Source organism: Lissotriton helveticus, chromosome 1_1 (genome assembly GCF_964261635.1).
Source record: "Lissotriton helveticus chromosome 1_1, aLisHel1.1, whole genome shotgun sequence".
In the NCBI taxonomy this organism is placed as follows: domain Eukaryota; kingdom Metazoa; phylum Chordata; class Amphibia; order Caudata; family Salamandridae; genus Lissotriton; species Lissotriton helveticus.
The window spans coordinates 1134777742-1134795108 of record NC_136057.1 but is presented as its reverse complement, the minus strand read 5'-3'; positions in this window follow the sequence as shown (position 1 = coordinate 1134795108).

Here is a 17367-nt window from a genome sequence, read left to right as displayed (position 1 = left end):
CCTTGAGCGGAGGGAGTTTACTGCCCCGACTACTTAAATCTTGGAGATATGCTGTAGGATAATGTTTTTGGAGAGTGTGTTCATCTTTTTTAGAAGCCATTGCTTTTGTTGGTGTCTCCCTGTGGTAGCAATGTTTATCCGGATTAGTCTGCTTGGGCATCAAGAAGAATTCAATTCCTTTAGCTGTGGGTTTCAGGAGTTTCTGAGACATTCAGGTAGATTAGAGTAGGGGTGCACCATAAGTAATTAATCATATGTGCTGAGTCCTACACCAGTGTTGCCATCTTCTGGCTTCGTGTTTTGGGGTCATGTCTTATACCATCATTCTATGAAGCCTGAATATTGTGTAAGGTGTGCAGCATTAATGGTGTTGGTTGATCTGCCTCGGAGAAAGCATTATTGTGCAAATCTGTTTTTTGCTTGGAGTGTTTTCTGATTGTTGGCATTGACTGGAGAGAGTTGGGTAATGCTGTGGTGCACTAAAATTATATTAAGCCCGTTGGAATTGGTTGGGTTTCTCACTTCTAAGCAGTAGCTATATTTGTTCACTACCTTGGAGAGTGAGTTCAACACAGAAAGCGGCCTCCCAGCTCTTGTAACAGGCCCCAGTGTACTAACCACTTCTTCAATTGGTGCACTTATTAAGAGTGATGTCACAAAACTAGTCTCAGTGTTCTTTTAAGAGGCTATTGCTGCTAAGGTTGCTTGGTCACAGTTGTTTTTTTGTATGTAGAGTTGAGCCTGCGCACAGCATGCCACAACAATCTTAGAGGTCAGGCCGTGGTCCACCCCTGCTGCCCCGTCTATACACAACTGCAATATCATCCCTGAATTTCTCTCCGCTGCCGTGGGAGCCATGGAGTCTATGTCGGTAGCATAGCACAGCCCTGTCAAGCTTTCCTGGTGCAGCCAAGGTCCCCCACCAACACATATGGCTTGTCAGATGGTATCAACAGTCCAATCGGGAGGTACTCTAGGTCCTGGCCATTTGATGTTCTTCCAGCCCAACCTGTCAGCCAGGCCTGTCTTTCTTACATCCCTTTTTGCAGGATTCAGCTGGAGGTATCTGGTAACTCTTTCAAGGGCGATTGCCACACAGCATTATTGACTCCAGTCAGAAAATACTGCTCCTCACAAGCCCTGCCATTTTGTGTGTAGTGAGAGGCTGTGCCATGTCCCATGGCTCTCAGGGGTCATGGTTTCCTCTGCCCAATTCACTCTGACGTTATTGTATGAGCTCCACAAGATCCTTAGATGGCCCTCATAAAACTTTACCATCATTTGGCATCATATAAAGGACAGCCCAGATGGGCAGTCGGGGAATGCTGTCTAAGTGCATCCATCGTGTTGGCTAATCAAGATTAATTTTAAGTAGTGGTATGTTTAACAAATCCCTAGAGAAATTTCTGCTTCTCCTATTGACATTATTAAGACAGGTGAGACAAGGAGGGAACACGCTGACAAAAGAAATAAGAAATGTCTTACTATTAACTCCCAGATCAAGAAAATAGAAAACACTATGTACACTGTACACCTTGTCAATCTTCCATAACTGGCAAAGCGGGGACTCTCTTTGTATGCCCCGAAGTTGGGTGGGCTCTTATTTTGAAGGGGTAATAGATGGCACAATCAGTCAGATGTCACCACCAATCCATTATAGCTGCTGCTGTGCTGTTATCTGTCCTCTATCTTTAAAAGGCAAACATTCACACTCCACTCACCAGGTTTACAGTGCAATCTTCAGTTAAGCAGTTGCCAGCAAATCATTATCATCACAAAACCAGTATTGATCTTGCACTATGACATCCAATGCTCTCCTCATCATGTCATTATTAACCTCATTATTCACAAGTTCACCACTGAAGGGATCTCTCAGTGGGGCTCTGTATTGTAATGTTGAGGCAGTGCAGTTCATGACAGATTAGTCTCACCCAGGTCTAGACAGAACCAATTACCTCTCCTTTCCTGGGTACCACTTTTGATGGGTGTTCTGATCCTCTTCATTCCTGTCCTGCTACACACATATGAACTGCCTCATTCATTTATATTGGAGGGTCAGCTCTATGTGACTGTCTAAATTTGTATGCATTGCCCTTACTATATGAAGCCAAGCCCACTCACCTTCAGGAAGCACTTCATCTGGGTCAGAGGATTTTTTTTTAATTTTTCATCTCTCCAGGGAAAAAATGGGCCTTGTTGAAAAAAGTAAATGTATTAGTGGAGAATTAGATCTCCGCCTACAAATACTTTTATCCTTTGGAATTCTAAAACATTCCTAGAAATACCCCATTAACACCTTGGCTGCGGCGCGAATTCCACAGCGTTGCTGAACATTCCATTCTTGGATGTGGTTCGGATGGCCACCGGCCATCGTGCGCACACGCCCACCGTAACTCATGACCGCTGGGTGCTGTTATGAGCATGGAAGGGGTTAAAAGATTTTTTTTTTAACAGCAAAATTGGTTCTGTTGGGGACACAATTAAATTGAAAGACGTATTGAATACATAAAAGGAGACAATATATCCAGTGAAGGATATATCAGAAAATAAACACTGACTAGAATGGAAGAAAAGGTAAATCTTTAGTATTCAGCCTTTTAGCGGATTAATTCAAAATGCATTAGGCAAGCTGTCCAAAACAAACAATACATGGACTAAAAATACATTGGGTGAGTGAGTCGTGACTGGTGACTGAGTGTTCCAAATGATTACACAAATACAAACCAAATCATACATATAGACAGAACAATACATTCAACATATCTACTGTACATCATAATAGTCTCAGGAAGATAAATTATTTCTTTAGTTCGTTGGGACTCTGTGCAGATGGATATATAGACAAAAAGCAGTGGCCGGCATCTGCAGGTTTCCAGGTGTTCTTTTGGGAATACCTGCATTTACCAAAGGCTTATACTTCCCTGTGTTGAGTTTTACACACAGAGGGGAAACCATATTTCCCAGTGGAGAAAACCATGCCCTACACCTCCAGCAGTTTGGGATTACCCGTTACCCCTTCTGCTACATAGAGTCACCCCCGATCAATTTCACTTACCCACTCTTGTTTTCTGAAACCATTTTGGGGGCTTTTGGGACTCTGTGCACCTTTCCACTGCTAACCAATGCTAAAGATATCTCTCCTTAAAACAAGGTGTAATTGGCTTACACCTTATTTGTCAAGGACTCTGGTAAGGACTGGCGGCAGGATAGACAAAGTAATAGAATATTGGTTGAAGAGCTGCACAAGATCACACAGGGAGTCATAGGAGAAAAGGGATCCAATTTGGAAGCTCTGCAGAAAGGAACACAATGGATACAGCTCAGAAAGGACAGGCACTCAAGAGGCAGTTTGGCATTTAGACTAATATCCAGGACAAACTGCAGGACATAAATACAAAACAATATTAACAATGAGGGGAATGTGGGATAGAGCACTCTGCGCAGTAAGACTGAAGCTTAGTAAGTTCTTCACCCACAATTGCTGTTACTGACTGCAAATACCCGCATATAGGATATACATGCAAAGGCAGGGTCTGTGGAGCTGATACCTGTAGTGATGTTATAAAAGTAAGTCAAAGTCAATACTCACAGTGGACAAGAAACACCGCCTAGGTTGTCAGCTGTGCCCATGGGTCCTGGCGATTAAACAGGCGCATGCAAGGTATTACCAGCAAGGGTGTAGAACTAAATGCACAGCCACAACAGACAAGGAACGGTCAAGGAGGAACAGTTAACAGGAATGAAGGGAAAACAAAATGTCACACTTAGATAAGAAATACAGCAAACAAGCAAACTGAAACAAATGTAAATGGGAAGTAAGAAAGGGACAAGGGGAAGGGAAAATATTGATATAGAGAGTGTTGCAGGATACACAAAAATAGTGCTAGGTCAAAAATCAAGGAAGCAAGGTAGCACTGAAGGCAGTGTTATTTCAAGGCTCAGGAATTAGCAACAGCTCAGGAATCAAGGAACAAGGAGAGGCTAAAACTCAGAAATTAAATTAGCACTGCAAATATTAATAGTTCAAGGAACTAGGAATACGCTATGGCTCAGGAAACAAGAATGTAACTATAGCCCAGGAACTCTAGAAACAAGGATAGAAAAAGCTCTGGAATCAAAGGAAGCTGGAGTTTAAAGGAGCTCACTGTGATCACTTGCCTCAGTTGTGCACTGGCTAGCACATCACAGCCACAGGTGTGCTGAGTTCCTTCACCCTTCCTTGGCCTTCATGGGTGGAGATGAAGTAGTGAACAGGCAATTCTATGAAATTGCTTTTTTAGCAAGGTCAAACTCCCTTTCACGAAACCTGGCATGGATCAGGAATAGATGGGACTTATGAATATTGTCCAAGAGCCAGGATATAAGTATATGCAAAGAGTGGACAGTCCAAAATCTTATCAGAACACTGGAAAGTCCCACATGTAGGCCCAGTGATGGTGGACATAGGGGTGAAGGGAGCGAATTGTGACACCATTGTCACATTTAATTAACCTACAAGTCCCTAGTAAAATGGTGCTACATGTATCCAGGGCCTGCAAACTAAATACTACTTGTGGGCCTGCAGCAATTCGACCTGGCAAAATAAACGTTTGCCAGGCCTAAACCTTTCTTTTTTAATTCATATAAGTAATCCCTAAGGAAAGCTCTCAACAGCCCACAGGGTAAGGTGTATTGCGCTTAAAAAGTGGGGCATGTACTTTTAAGTTTTACATGTCCTGGTAGTGAAAAACTCCTACATTTGTTTTTCACTACTGTATGGTCTACCTCTTCCATAGGATAACATTGGATTAACTGTACATTTATTAAGTGTTAACTTTTGATTGGAAAGAACTATAAATATTATGTTTGGACTCAAATTAATTGTAATGAAAAACACTCTATAATGGTAAAGTCAGAATTTAAATTACAATTTTGAAAATGCCGCTTTTAGAAAGTTGGCATTTTCCTGCCCATACCTTTCTGAGGCCTTATATGATGTTCCAGCTGCCTGGGCATGTTGATTGCTCCCCCTTCAGGAATGTGTATTGGGCCCAGACAGTGAAGAATAGCACATGGATGTTGGCAGGATGGGCCATCCTGCCTGCATGGGAGGGTTGGAGTTTTTCCCTGCCCCACTTACATTTCAAAGGAGCTGCCTCAGCTTACTCACGAGGAACTTGGTACTAGACTTTTGTTGCCCCAGACATCTTGGCACCTGGGCAAGGAGGTAGGAAAATCCAGAACAGTCCATGGTGGAAAACTCCAGAAGTTTCTTCCACTTCAAAGCTGGTAGCGAGTGGATCCCCATACCAAGTCTTTAGTACACTCTAATAACTGCAGAGGACTACAGATGGACTGAGTTGTACTCCAGGGGACTGCCCTGCTGCGTGAGGCCTGCCTTTTTTCTTAGAGGACTGCCCTGCTGCTTGAGGCATGCCCTTTTTGTCAGAGCACTGCTGTTAGAAATTGGGTTTCTAGTTGGCTAGGGTATGCACCTAAGCCAGGCAGAACCCACCAATCTAGTCAGGGCAAGTCAGTTACACACCAAAGAAAATCTGTGCTCTCCCTCTGGTTGCTTGAAGCAGAGCTTGCAGGCTTATCATTAGAGGCAATGTGTAAAAAATGTGTGCGGCACACTCATACAGCAACACAATTAATACACTACAAAAGAGACTCCACATAGGATTATATGAAAAATATATATTATATTGTAATCACATTAGGACCGAAATGGCACCTGTTAATAAATATTTTGCAAATGACACAGGATTGAAATGTCTAATAGGTGCAGAAGAGAGTAAACACTGCATAAATATTACTTAACATGCATGTGACACACAGATATGTTCCAAAGGAATGACGCATCTTTAGAGACAGTCCCCAATTTGCAAAAAAAGCAAATGGATCTCAAAAAGCAATCAAAAGGGGCATAAAAGCACCTGCATTCCTTTTAGACTGGTTATAGTAATTACTATGGACTTCCAGGACAACAGGCCTAACACATAGGGAGCAGAAACCCCTGTGCGCCTACTAGCCTGGCTACGGTAATTCCTGCTACAACAGTTCTCAGCTGCTCTCTGAGTCCTCATCAGAGGTTTTCTCCTGTAATGGCGTAACAGAAAAGTACTCCCCCGAGGTAAGCCCACTGGGGGAGGGAGCACAACCTTCCAGGCACGCTGGAGAACTCACTCCTTACTCTCAAACCCAGCTGACTGCGATTGCTCAGTGCAGTTGCAGGAACTCAATACCTTTCAGTGGTGTCTCAGCAGATGGCTACACTGAAAGAGAACTCTTCTGTATTTGTACAGAGTTTGGCAGTTTCAAACAATGGGCTCTGCCACTTTGAGTGGAGCACTAAGTCTCCCCTGGGATCACTAGCGCAACACGGTGGCTCCACAAGGAAGGGGTGAGGTGACACTTTGGGCACCAACTGCGCTCTTGAGTGGAGCGTCCAGTATCATGTCAAAGTATCCTGCCAATCAGACACACTCCAATTGTTGGTGGTGATAGAGTGGTCACTAGACACCAACAGCACAGAGGAGCACCTAACTACTTTCCCCTTGTAGAGGGTGGCTCTGGAGAGCCCAACACGCTCTGCATTATAATGCACAAGGCACTCTTCTTGAAAGAGCACTTTACATGACTTGCAAATCAAGCTGTAGGTCATTGGAAAACTGGATGTTGCTGGACTCAGAGTCCCAAGGCATGCAGGCAGTTACAGAGTCTTTCCTGGTCCTAGGACTCTGGGAAAACAGGGGGCAAGCCAGCAAGCCATTGGAGAACACAAGGGAGCAGCAGGCAGGCAGGCCAGTACAAAGGTTCAGTTGCAGAGTGAAAGTCCCTCCAGCATCCCAGTCGGCAGCAGGCCAGCCCAGCAAAGCAATTAGTCCAAATGGTGATTCGTCCTGGCAGAACAGCAGTACTTTGGGAATGTTCAGATTGTAGAGCCAGAACCATCTGGTTACATGTGCCACACAGTGTCCAAAAACATGGGGTCAGAGCCCCAGTACTTATACTCTGAAATGCCTTTGATGTAGTGGGTGACTTTTAAAGAATCATCAGAAGTGCACACAGATCACTGTCAGCCCATCCCTGGCTCCAGACAATCAACAGAGGGGGGGTGGTGGGGGGGTGGGGGGTAAGTAAGTCTTTATTTGATGGCAGGACACAACCTATTGAAATGTATTTGTGAACCGCGTCTCCCTCTACATGTCCAGCAATGACTATCAGTATGCAGATGAATGCAGATGTATCCCCTGATACACACCCAGCCCTTTTGGTGTTGTGGCTGTCTGGAAAGTATGCACAAAATGTGGTTGTCGCCCAGACATGTATTAGAGACAGGCTGCATACTACAAAGAGTCATAAGCAAACAGAAATGCCTACTTCTAAAAGTGTCATTTCTAAAATAGTAATGTGAAATACAACAATACCAAAAAGAAGGATTTATCACTACTATTCCAACTATACCAAACTGGGCTACTCCACTGCTTTCTGATCAGTAATTGGCACTTAAAAGTATATAAGGGTATCCCTAAGGGTATACTATGAGAGGATTAGGCGTCACAACATTGGAAAATGAAATAGGCTGTGTCTCACTACCAGGACATATCACACATAAGAGCTAGGGGTGAGCAATGAACTCAACTCTGCCGGTGAAGGATGGAGTTAATCAAAATAAAATGCACCAACAGCTGCTGGAGTGGAGTTTACAGTCTCACTAACCACTTTTACCTTAAATTGCTCTTGCAGCTGGTTTTTGCCCAGGTTGATTAGGATATGACATGTCACTACTTCATTATTAGCCCGAAGCAAATTTTGAATCTGAAATGGGCTAACAAAGGTAAACTCAGATAAGGAAGTGGCCATGCCAGCTTGCAGCCAATAACTAAGAGCATAATATAGTTGGAGGAATGTGGAAAAATCACAGCATGAGGCCCTGAAACAGTTAAATGTGTGTCTTCGCAGCTAGGGGGCTTAGTTTTGAAAAAAGGGCTGGCTATGGATGGATTCCAGGAAGGGGTATGGTTTTCTATGCAAGAAAAATAGAGTAAAAAAGTTCTTGAAACCTATAATGAGCAGCGGGCCATCTGTTTGACAAGTTTTTATTTCCTGTTCCCCTGATCATTGTTTGGCTGTGAATCATCCAGTGACAGGGCTGGAGGGACTGTAAGGCAGCCTGTGCTGGAATCCAGGGCACACTCTCAACGCATGAAGAGGCCACCTCCCCCCCCTCGCGGGCCCCAGCCTAGTTTTGAGAGCCTCTCTGGAGGGATCATGACAGAAGGGCAGCTCCGGCGCCAGCTGTGACTGCTGCATGTTGTTTGGTGGACCCTCACAGCCAGCGCTGTCTCTCCCAACATTCAGGATTCTAGTAAGTGCACTGTGCCCCCACTACTCCAGTCCGAGGCTGGTTCATTTGTTAAAGTTTAGTGCTTTAGCAGGTCGATTCACTCAAATGTACCACATGAACGTCTTCAGGAGGAGAAGGGGGTGAAGGTAATAAGAGTTCATTCATATAGGAGAGGGCAAGAAGGCTGCATAAAGGCATGGTTGGTTTTCTAGAATGTTCATGTTCTTCATTCATACATTGAGTTGGCCGACTGCCTGCATTTGGAAGTCAGCGGAATACCACCACGTTTCTTAGTCGCTCTGTGGGATTCCGTGGAGTGGAACTCCATGAGATCGACCCACCCCTAATAAATGCACATGTCCTACCTTTTACTTAGACAGCATAGGGCTCCCTAAGGTCTACGTAATGGTTGAGCTATGTGTAATGGGTTTAGAAAAGGTCTATAGCCAAGTGACAGAATTATCAAACATTTTAATATTTAGATATAATCAATTGATGACCATCCTAAACATGTAAAGTCCAACTGTATCGAAAAACCTCAAACAATAAATATTGAAAAAATTGATTTTATTGATATCAATAAAATCGATTTTTCCAATATTTATTGTTTGAGGTTTTTCGATGCAGTTGGACTTTACATCTTTAGGATGGTCATCAATTGATTATATCTAAATATTAAAATGTTTGATAATTCTGTCACTTGGCTATAGACCTTTTCTAAACCCAGTCTTTCCATATGTATAGCAAGTGAAAGAGTACTATATAGGGGTCCCCTTTTTCTAAAATACTTGAGCTATGTGTAATAAAAGAGGAGTTTAAGTCTTGGCGAGCAGTTTTTAATGCCAAATTGAAGGGGCAGTAATCTGCGCACACAGGCCTGCGGAGACATGCCTGAATCAAGTTTGAAAGAGTACTTCTGTGGGTGGCACAAGCAGTGCTGCAGGCCCCTAATTACCAATTAATTTACAGGCCCTGGGTATACGCTATACCACTGTACAAGGAGCTTATCCAAATATGCCAAACAGGTGTAAACCAAATCATACCATGTTTAGAGGATTCAACACAGGCACTTTAATGCTGTTTAGCAGAGGTAAAGTGCCTAGAGTCCTAAAGCCAACAATAAGAAGGTCATAACAACAGGCAGAGGAAGGCAAAAAGTTTGGGCATAAGCCTTGCAGAAAGGGACAAGCCCAACAACTACCCAGCTGATTGAGGCCTACCTTTTTCTTCAGAGCCTGCCCTGCAGCTTGAGGCCTTCCCTGTTCTTGGCAGTTAAGGTTGGACTCTTCCTACCAGAGCATGGTTTAGGCTAATTTGCATAGGTGTTCCCAGGCACAGGTCCTGTGCAAACTGTGCCACTGGAACTAAGCTATACATGGGTGAGGTGCCCGACGTAGGTTGAAACTGGTCCGGGGTTATTTGCTATCTGGTTCGGGGAGGATCTAGCTTGCCAGTTTAAACTGGACTATTCCCATTGGATCAGGGTCAAGACTGATTTGCATACGGTGTGCAAAATACCGAAGGACTGGTATGCTGTCCCAGGTAACTACTAGTGACAGATATTAATTCAAGCATTCCATCTATTACTTTTTTGTATACTATAGTGCCTCAGCCTAAGTGGGACGCCAATATGTAGATCCGCAGAACACTGTGTCACTGGAACCAAGCTATACTGGTCCTGGAGTGCTTGTGTCGGTTTCAGGGAGGACCTGGCTTGGCTGTTCAGGCTGGACTGCTCCATTCTAGCAGGTTCAAGACTGATTTGCATACAGCTAGGTCCAATCTGAGGTGGCATGGGGTGCAAAATATTAATGAACTGGGATGCGGTCTCAAGTAATTACCATTGGCTAAGAATGATTCAAGCATTCCATCCATCACTTTTTTGTTTACTTTAGTGTCTACTCTAAGTAGGACAACTATGCCCAAACATGGGTCCTATGCATACTGTCATGGGAACCAAGCAGTGCTTGGCTTATGTTGACTGCCCTCCTGCTTGTCACTGGAACCAAGCTATACCTGGCCAAAGAAGCCCTAACTAGGGTGAAATGGATATTGGGTTGCTTGTGTTTCTGTTCAGAGAGAATTAGGCCTTAGAGCTCAGGCTGGATTGTTGCCATTGAAGCAGGGTCAAGACTGATTTGCATTTAGCTGGGTCTTAATTGAGGGGGCATGGAGTTCAAAATAATTAAAGATTGAGATGCAGCCACTATTAATTAGCAGTGTCTGAGAATAATTCAAGCATGCCAGCCATCACTTTGTTGCATACTCTTGCTTGAGGCATGCCTTGCTACTTTAAGAAAAGAGAATCATCTCCTTGGACATAGGCTTTCTGTTCAGAGCTACAAAAACACAACATGCTCCAGAGGCCTCCCTGCAACCTCCCAGCTGACCTGCTGCACTGGACCTGCCTGAGCCCTGCTAACCACTACTGGAGTGAATTCCTGATCCCCAAGGGGTGCCATCCTAGTTCCTGGACCCTTGGCTGGTAATAAAGACAACTCCTCCTTGGCTAACTAAAGGTTCTATCAAATATGGCACAAAGCAGTGTGAAGCCTTGCGAAGCCTCACCATTCAGCTGAAAACTTCATCAGAACTGAGCTAAGTAATGCAAAGTCTCTCAAAGCATTGCTGCACAGCTTCTTGATAACAACACCATATGACGCAAAGCCTCGTAAAGTAACCCCGCACAGGCTGCACACCAAAGTAATAAGGTACAATCCTCAGTGGCCAAACGTGGTCTGAGTCTGGCCTGCACTCCATTGTAGTCAGCCTGAATTAGTCCCGGTCAAGTGGGACCACATATTCAGTTCTACATATCGAATGTTCATCCTTTTCATCTCAACGTATTTATTAGATCATAATCTATTTTTCTACAGTGCTGTGGGATTTTGCATTGTTTTGTGTTCTCTCTTTATTACTGTTTGTATTCTGCATAAATACTTTATACATTGCCTCTAAGTTAAGCCAGCTTTTGTGCCAATCTACCAGAGGGTTATGCACAGGTTAATTAAGTGATTTTTGTAGTTCACTCTGACAAGGATTGTAGTTGTTGCTTAAAAAGGGTTCATTCCACTGTAAACCAATATTCTTTCATTAGATATTCGCTCTTTCTGCATGATCACCCTATATTTTTGCCTTTTGTAGCTGAACATGGTTTTGTTGGCATTAGAGCTTGGTGTACTTTGCCCCTGCTAACCAGTGGTAAAGTGCGTGTGCTCTCCTTTTTAAACATAGTAACACTGAAAAACTCCTGATTGGAAGATCTGATTTGCTTATAAGTCCTTAGGTGCTACCGTTACCCAAGGCATGTTACTTAACTTCTATTAATGGGCTGCAACACCCATTGTTTCACCCACAGAAGTAGTGCTGGAAAACATGTCTCAGGCTTGCCATTGAAGCCTGTAGTGTAATTCAAACTGCCAAGTTGACCTGGCAAAATAAACCTTTTTCCAGGCCTAAACGTTCCTTTTAAAAACGTATAAGTCATCCCTAAGTTAGACCCACAATGGTCATTGGACAAGGTGTATGGCATTTCAAAAGTCAGATAGGTATATTTAAGGAATTACATTTTCTGGCAGTTAAAAGCCTCCAAAGTTGTTTTCCACTGTGGCAAGGCTGATTTTCCCATATAAAGAACTGTGTTAAATTATAACACCTTACAATGCATAACTACGGTTTAGAACTAGCTAGAAAAATGATTTAAATGCTCATTTGAATGCGAATTTCTAATCCAACCTAATAGTCAAGATGGATTTAAAATGACTATTTTAGAAATTCCCCTTTTTGAAAGTTGGAATGTTCCTGCCTAAGCCAAATGTACCTTTCTGACAGCTTCCAGGGCCACTTGCCTGCTAATGGTTCTCCTGTAGTGAGGTGTGTATTCCTCCAAGACAGTGGACAAACTACCTGGGTGTGGAGAGCTTGGGGAAATCTGTGCCTCTGCTCTGGGTGCATTTCCAAGGCATGGTAGCCTGGGGGTTGTGCCCAGTCTTTCCTGACTTCTAAAGAAGCCTAACCTGTCGATGACAGCTACAGCTCACACCTGGGCCTGTCTGCCCTTTTGTTTAACTGGCTAGACTTGAGTGAAAACCAGGGGATCTGGAAGAAGTGACCAGAACCAGTTTCAAAGTGAGACAGAGTGGTGTCACCCAGTGACAGGCTGGCACTAGGCATAAACGGGGCATCCCCAGAATTTGATATCAGAATACTCCAGCTCCTGGCATGATTCAGAAGACTGTTGTCTGAAGAGGAAGATTGGACCTGCGTAGCTTGAACCCAAGACCCCAGAATTACCTCTGAGGGGCATTTGGCTGACATGCTGTTTGAGTTACAGGTACACAACAAACATCTAACGGCCTTTCCTGTTTTCTAGCTGGCATGGCCCAACTGGGCTTGTTTTGGTTTCCTCTGCTAGGCACAGTGGGATCCTTAAGCTGGTGTCAGAGTGCATTCCTCTCTGCCTAACGAAAACTTCACCTGACCTGACATTGAGCGATGCCGAACAACACCTGGCCAAACAGCACACGACCACCAAATTAGACTGAGTCTAGCAAAGAACAGCACCCAATCTAAGGCTGCGACTAACCCCACTATCAAGCAGCACCTGAGCGACTGCTTCTACTGATTCCAGCACATAGCAGCACCCAAACTGCCTCTGATTGGCTGCAAGACCTCATACTGGGGCTCCTCATAGACACAGAAACCCCTTGCCTGGATCCAACTTATTGTCAAATTCCATTAATGTTCATGTGGGGTGTTTTCACTTTATTACTACTTGAGTACTGCATAACTACTTTACACATTTCTTCTAAGTTAAGCCTGGCTTCTTTGTGCCAATCTACCAGAGGGCTAAGCACAGGTTAATTTAGTGACTTTTGAGGTTCACCCTGACAAGGTTGGTGATTATTATTTGAAGTACATTCTCATCCCTTTCAACCAATAATCCAATTTCTTATGGGAGTTAAATACATTCCTTCCTGGGGTACATTTCTGACAACTACAGGGTCTAAAGTGGTTGGAGTGGCTTGAGAATACTTACAAACATACGTGTGTGAGATTTCCCACACTTCCAAGGTAAACCATGAATGAACCTTTGTGAAGAGGCAGTTTATGGTGACATGTGAGCCACTGAAAATTATTTCAGCATTTTTTCTTTTATTTCATCCCTTTAAAAGTACTGCCACTGGATGTTCCTCTGTTGTCAGTTGGGCAGCCTTCACAGAGACAGCAACAGACAATAAGGTTTCTGTTCTGTTGCATCACTTCTCACTCAATAGCTGCCAGCAAAAGGTGTGATGTATCTGCTGGATCACTTCTGAATAGACCCCCTGCACGTTCTAACTACCCCAACTGGTTTCTCTTATATTGCACACTCAGTCAGGCTCTTCTACCCCATGCTTGAAGGTCTGTCCTCTGCTCTTATAATTATAGGGTTCTACAATTTAGGATCATTTTTTCAGAGCCAAACTGTTTTCTCAGACACCTTACACCTTTGGGTGGCAAATCCCACATACTCTGTAGTTATCTTACGGCAGCCACATGGCCTCTCTCACTGAAGCATCTACATCAGTGGAGCCCTGTGTTATAAAACATGGAAGGGCTCATGGACGTCATTTGGGGTAGTCAGGGGTCGCAGCTGTGACCTTTAGCTTGCTCTCTTTTACGCCTGGAACTTTCTTTGTGAACACTGGCCTCAGAGGGGGCAAAACCTTTGCCTCTTCTGAGGCCAGGGGCCACAATGGAAGTACCAGGAAGCTAGAGGTCAAAGCTGCGACCCCTGACTACACCCAAATGACATCCAGGGAAGGGCCGACTGAGACCTCGGTTGTTTCACTCAGCTGTTAAGTGCTTCTGTGTAATGTGAGATTCCTTCATCCCAAGTGTCTTACTGGTAACTTTTTTTTTTAAATGGTGAGAAGTTTGAGAGTACCTGGAGCATGCAAAGTTTCACAGTGTTCCTTTCAAATTGACAACAAGACAAACATCTGTAGAATTTGAATTGTATTCATACATCTTTTTTACATAGTCAGAATATAACGTTTTATTGGTCACCTACATTTACTATATTAGTGAGAGTTTTACTGTGTTATTAGTCACCTTGGTCTGAAAAGTGCCAGCCTTTCAGGAAAAGAGAGCATGGAATGGCCTGGTGGCAGTTGCAAGTATACAGTTCGAAATTGAGGCAAATGATTCAAGTGTTGTATTCATTTATAGGCAAAATGCTACCTTCGGTATCATGCTACAGTCTCACTACAGTGAGAAACCCTAATACTTGATCTTCTGTTTTCTTAGCCATTCTTCAGTCTTCAAGCACAAATTCTGACTCAAGTTAAGCATATCATTGTCACATCTAAGAATCACTATCAGTCCCCCATGGGCCCTGACCGTACCATTACTGAAGCCGTACTTGTATTCCTAGACAGCTCTTAGAGCAACACCTGGAATTACCATTGACCCATTATGTTCCAAAATGACTTTGCACATATTTAATTATTGGGCATTAGACAAAACCTATCTGCATTCCTTGTGACTTTCTTTGTTTCATTTCCTGGGTGCATGTTGACTTATCTTCACTACCTATAAGTCATGAATAGTCAGGAACTATGTTTACTTTTTAAAGTTTAATATGTTCATTTAAGAATAAAAGTTTATATGCAGAACGTACAACAATCCAGATACTCTGCTAAGTATACACACATTAATTAACCATGTCAGTATATTTGTATGCAATTGAATAAGCACCTTGATTAAGAAGGCAATTAGAAAATGGCATTCACACAGAAGAGAAAAAAGGAGAGAGGAAGAAGAAGAAAAGAAGGAAGAGAGAGCAGAAACCTACAGCCTCTATATATCCAAAAACAGCATTATGCAAATGATATCAATGACGAGAAGGGAGAAAATAAACATTTTGTAATACAATATTAGAAAATTGACAGAGGGAATCAGTGAGCAGGTGGAACGGCAATCAGAAAGATAAGTAGTAACCGTAAAATGTCTCACTTAACTGTCTATGGGGCAGCATTTGGATTATATTTGCCGGGGTTATGGTGGTAACATACCAATTTTCACCATTGTTGAACAGTGAGAGTCTCTGTAGATTTCCAATTGGATGTGATTACCTGTAAACCAAGTTCTAATAAAAGTTCTCGTAATTTACCTATTGGTCTATTATGTGACCACATGGAATGCAAGCCACCAAGGAATAGTTTATCTAATGAAAAGAAACATTAGTAACAGCAAGAATTCTATCCCAAATTTGAATCCAAAAAGTAGAAACCTTCGGGCAAAGAAAAAACATATGGTCATAGGACCCTGAAAGAGAGTTACAAAACCAACAAGTGGCATGCTGGGCGTCAGGTAGAATGAATCTTAAACCAAAGTTGCACACCAAAGTGAGGAACCTTTTTGCTGCCAGTTGCTCGTGGTTGGGAAGCAAGGAGCATTCCCTTGAGAGCTCGCCGCACCCGCTTCGCGGGTTCCGCCACGGCGCTTTAAATTGGTGAAAGAGCTTACCTGGGCCCTTGTTGAACAGAGGACATTTAGGGGCATGCCTGCGAGGAAGGCACTCCAGCACACAGCGGCAGCAGGGACTCGATGTTCCAGGAGTCCCTGCTCCATCAATAGCACCTGGTCCCGTGGTGTGCTGCCGGTACCGCCCACAGACTCTCGCATGTATTTGAAGTCCCCGCCTCACTATCCCAACGGGAGTTGCATACCAAAGTGAGGAACCTTTTTGTTGCCAGTTGTTCGTGGTTGGGAAGCAAGGAGCATTCCCTTGACTGCTCGCCGCACCAGCTTCGCGGGTGCCGCCTCGGCGCTTTAAATTGGTGAAAGCGCTTACCTGGGCCCTTGTTGAACAGAGGACATTTAGGGGCACGCCAGCGAGGAAGGCACTACAGCACACAGCGGCAGCAGGAACTCGATGTTCCAGGAGTCCCTGCTCCATCAATAGCACCTGGTCCCGCGGTGTGCTGCCGGTACCGCCCACAGACTCTCGCACGTATTTGAAGTCCCCGCCTCACTATCCAACGGGAGTTGCATACCAAAGTGAGGAACCTTTTTGCTGCCAGTTGCTCGTGGTTGGGAAGCAAGGAGCATTCCCTTGACAGCTCGCCGCGCCCTCTTCGCGGGTGCCGCCTCGGCGCTTTAAATTGGTGAAAGCGCTTACCTGGGACCTTGTTGAACAGAGGACATTTGGGGCACGCCTGCGAGGAAGGCACTCCAGCACACAGCGGCAGCAGGGACTCGATGTTCCAGGAGTCCCTGCTCCATCAATAGCACCTGGTCACGCAGTGTGCTGTCGGTACCGCCCACAGACTCTCGCACGTGACATATAATCAGGCTAGATCCCCGCTGCGGGGGAGCGTGCGGGTGCAGCGCGGGAGAAGCCCGGGATAAGGGAGGGGCCATCTGTGGCCGTCCGGGGCTGGCCAAGGCTGGGCTGGGCCACCCCTCTAAAGTCCGGACTCAAACAGGTATTAGGAAATACTTATTGTATCCAGCACTATTATAGAAGATCAGTTATTGTGCGATTCCCATAGTTAAGTGTTGTTCCCATGCCAATGGCAACTCGATCTGGTAAGGGTATGAGGGCGGGGGGAGGCTCTGTAAGCAGCAAAATGGACCAATTCATCACTCGGGCGTTCTCGGTTCTCGAGAAAGAGATTGCCATCACCGAACGCCGCGTTTCACTTGAGCTCCTTAATCGAAAACGCTCCTCCCTTGGGCCCATAGCATGGGCGGTTTCGCCAGTTCATATAGTTGAGCACACTGTTGTAGCTACTCCTAGTATAGATCCGCCTAGACCAGAAGCCATAAGGGCCAGCCTGGATAGACTTAATGCCCTTGAACCTCGCAGGCACTTGGTCATTCAGCCAGCTTTGGGGTCTGCTTCACCCCCAGTGCATCACGCCCCTAGTGGTAATTGCATATCCTCTGAGGGTACACCTGTACAATCTGATGCAGCGGTTGTTAGTGGAGTTAGCGCAGTACCCATTAAAAGGAAAAGACCCATAAGCCATCAAAGGGGTTGTTAT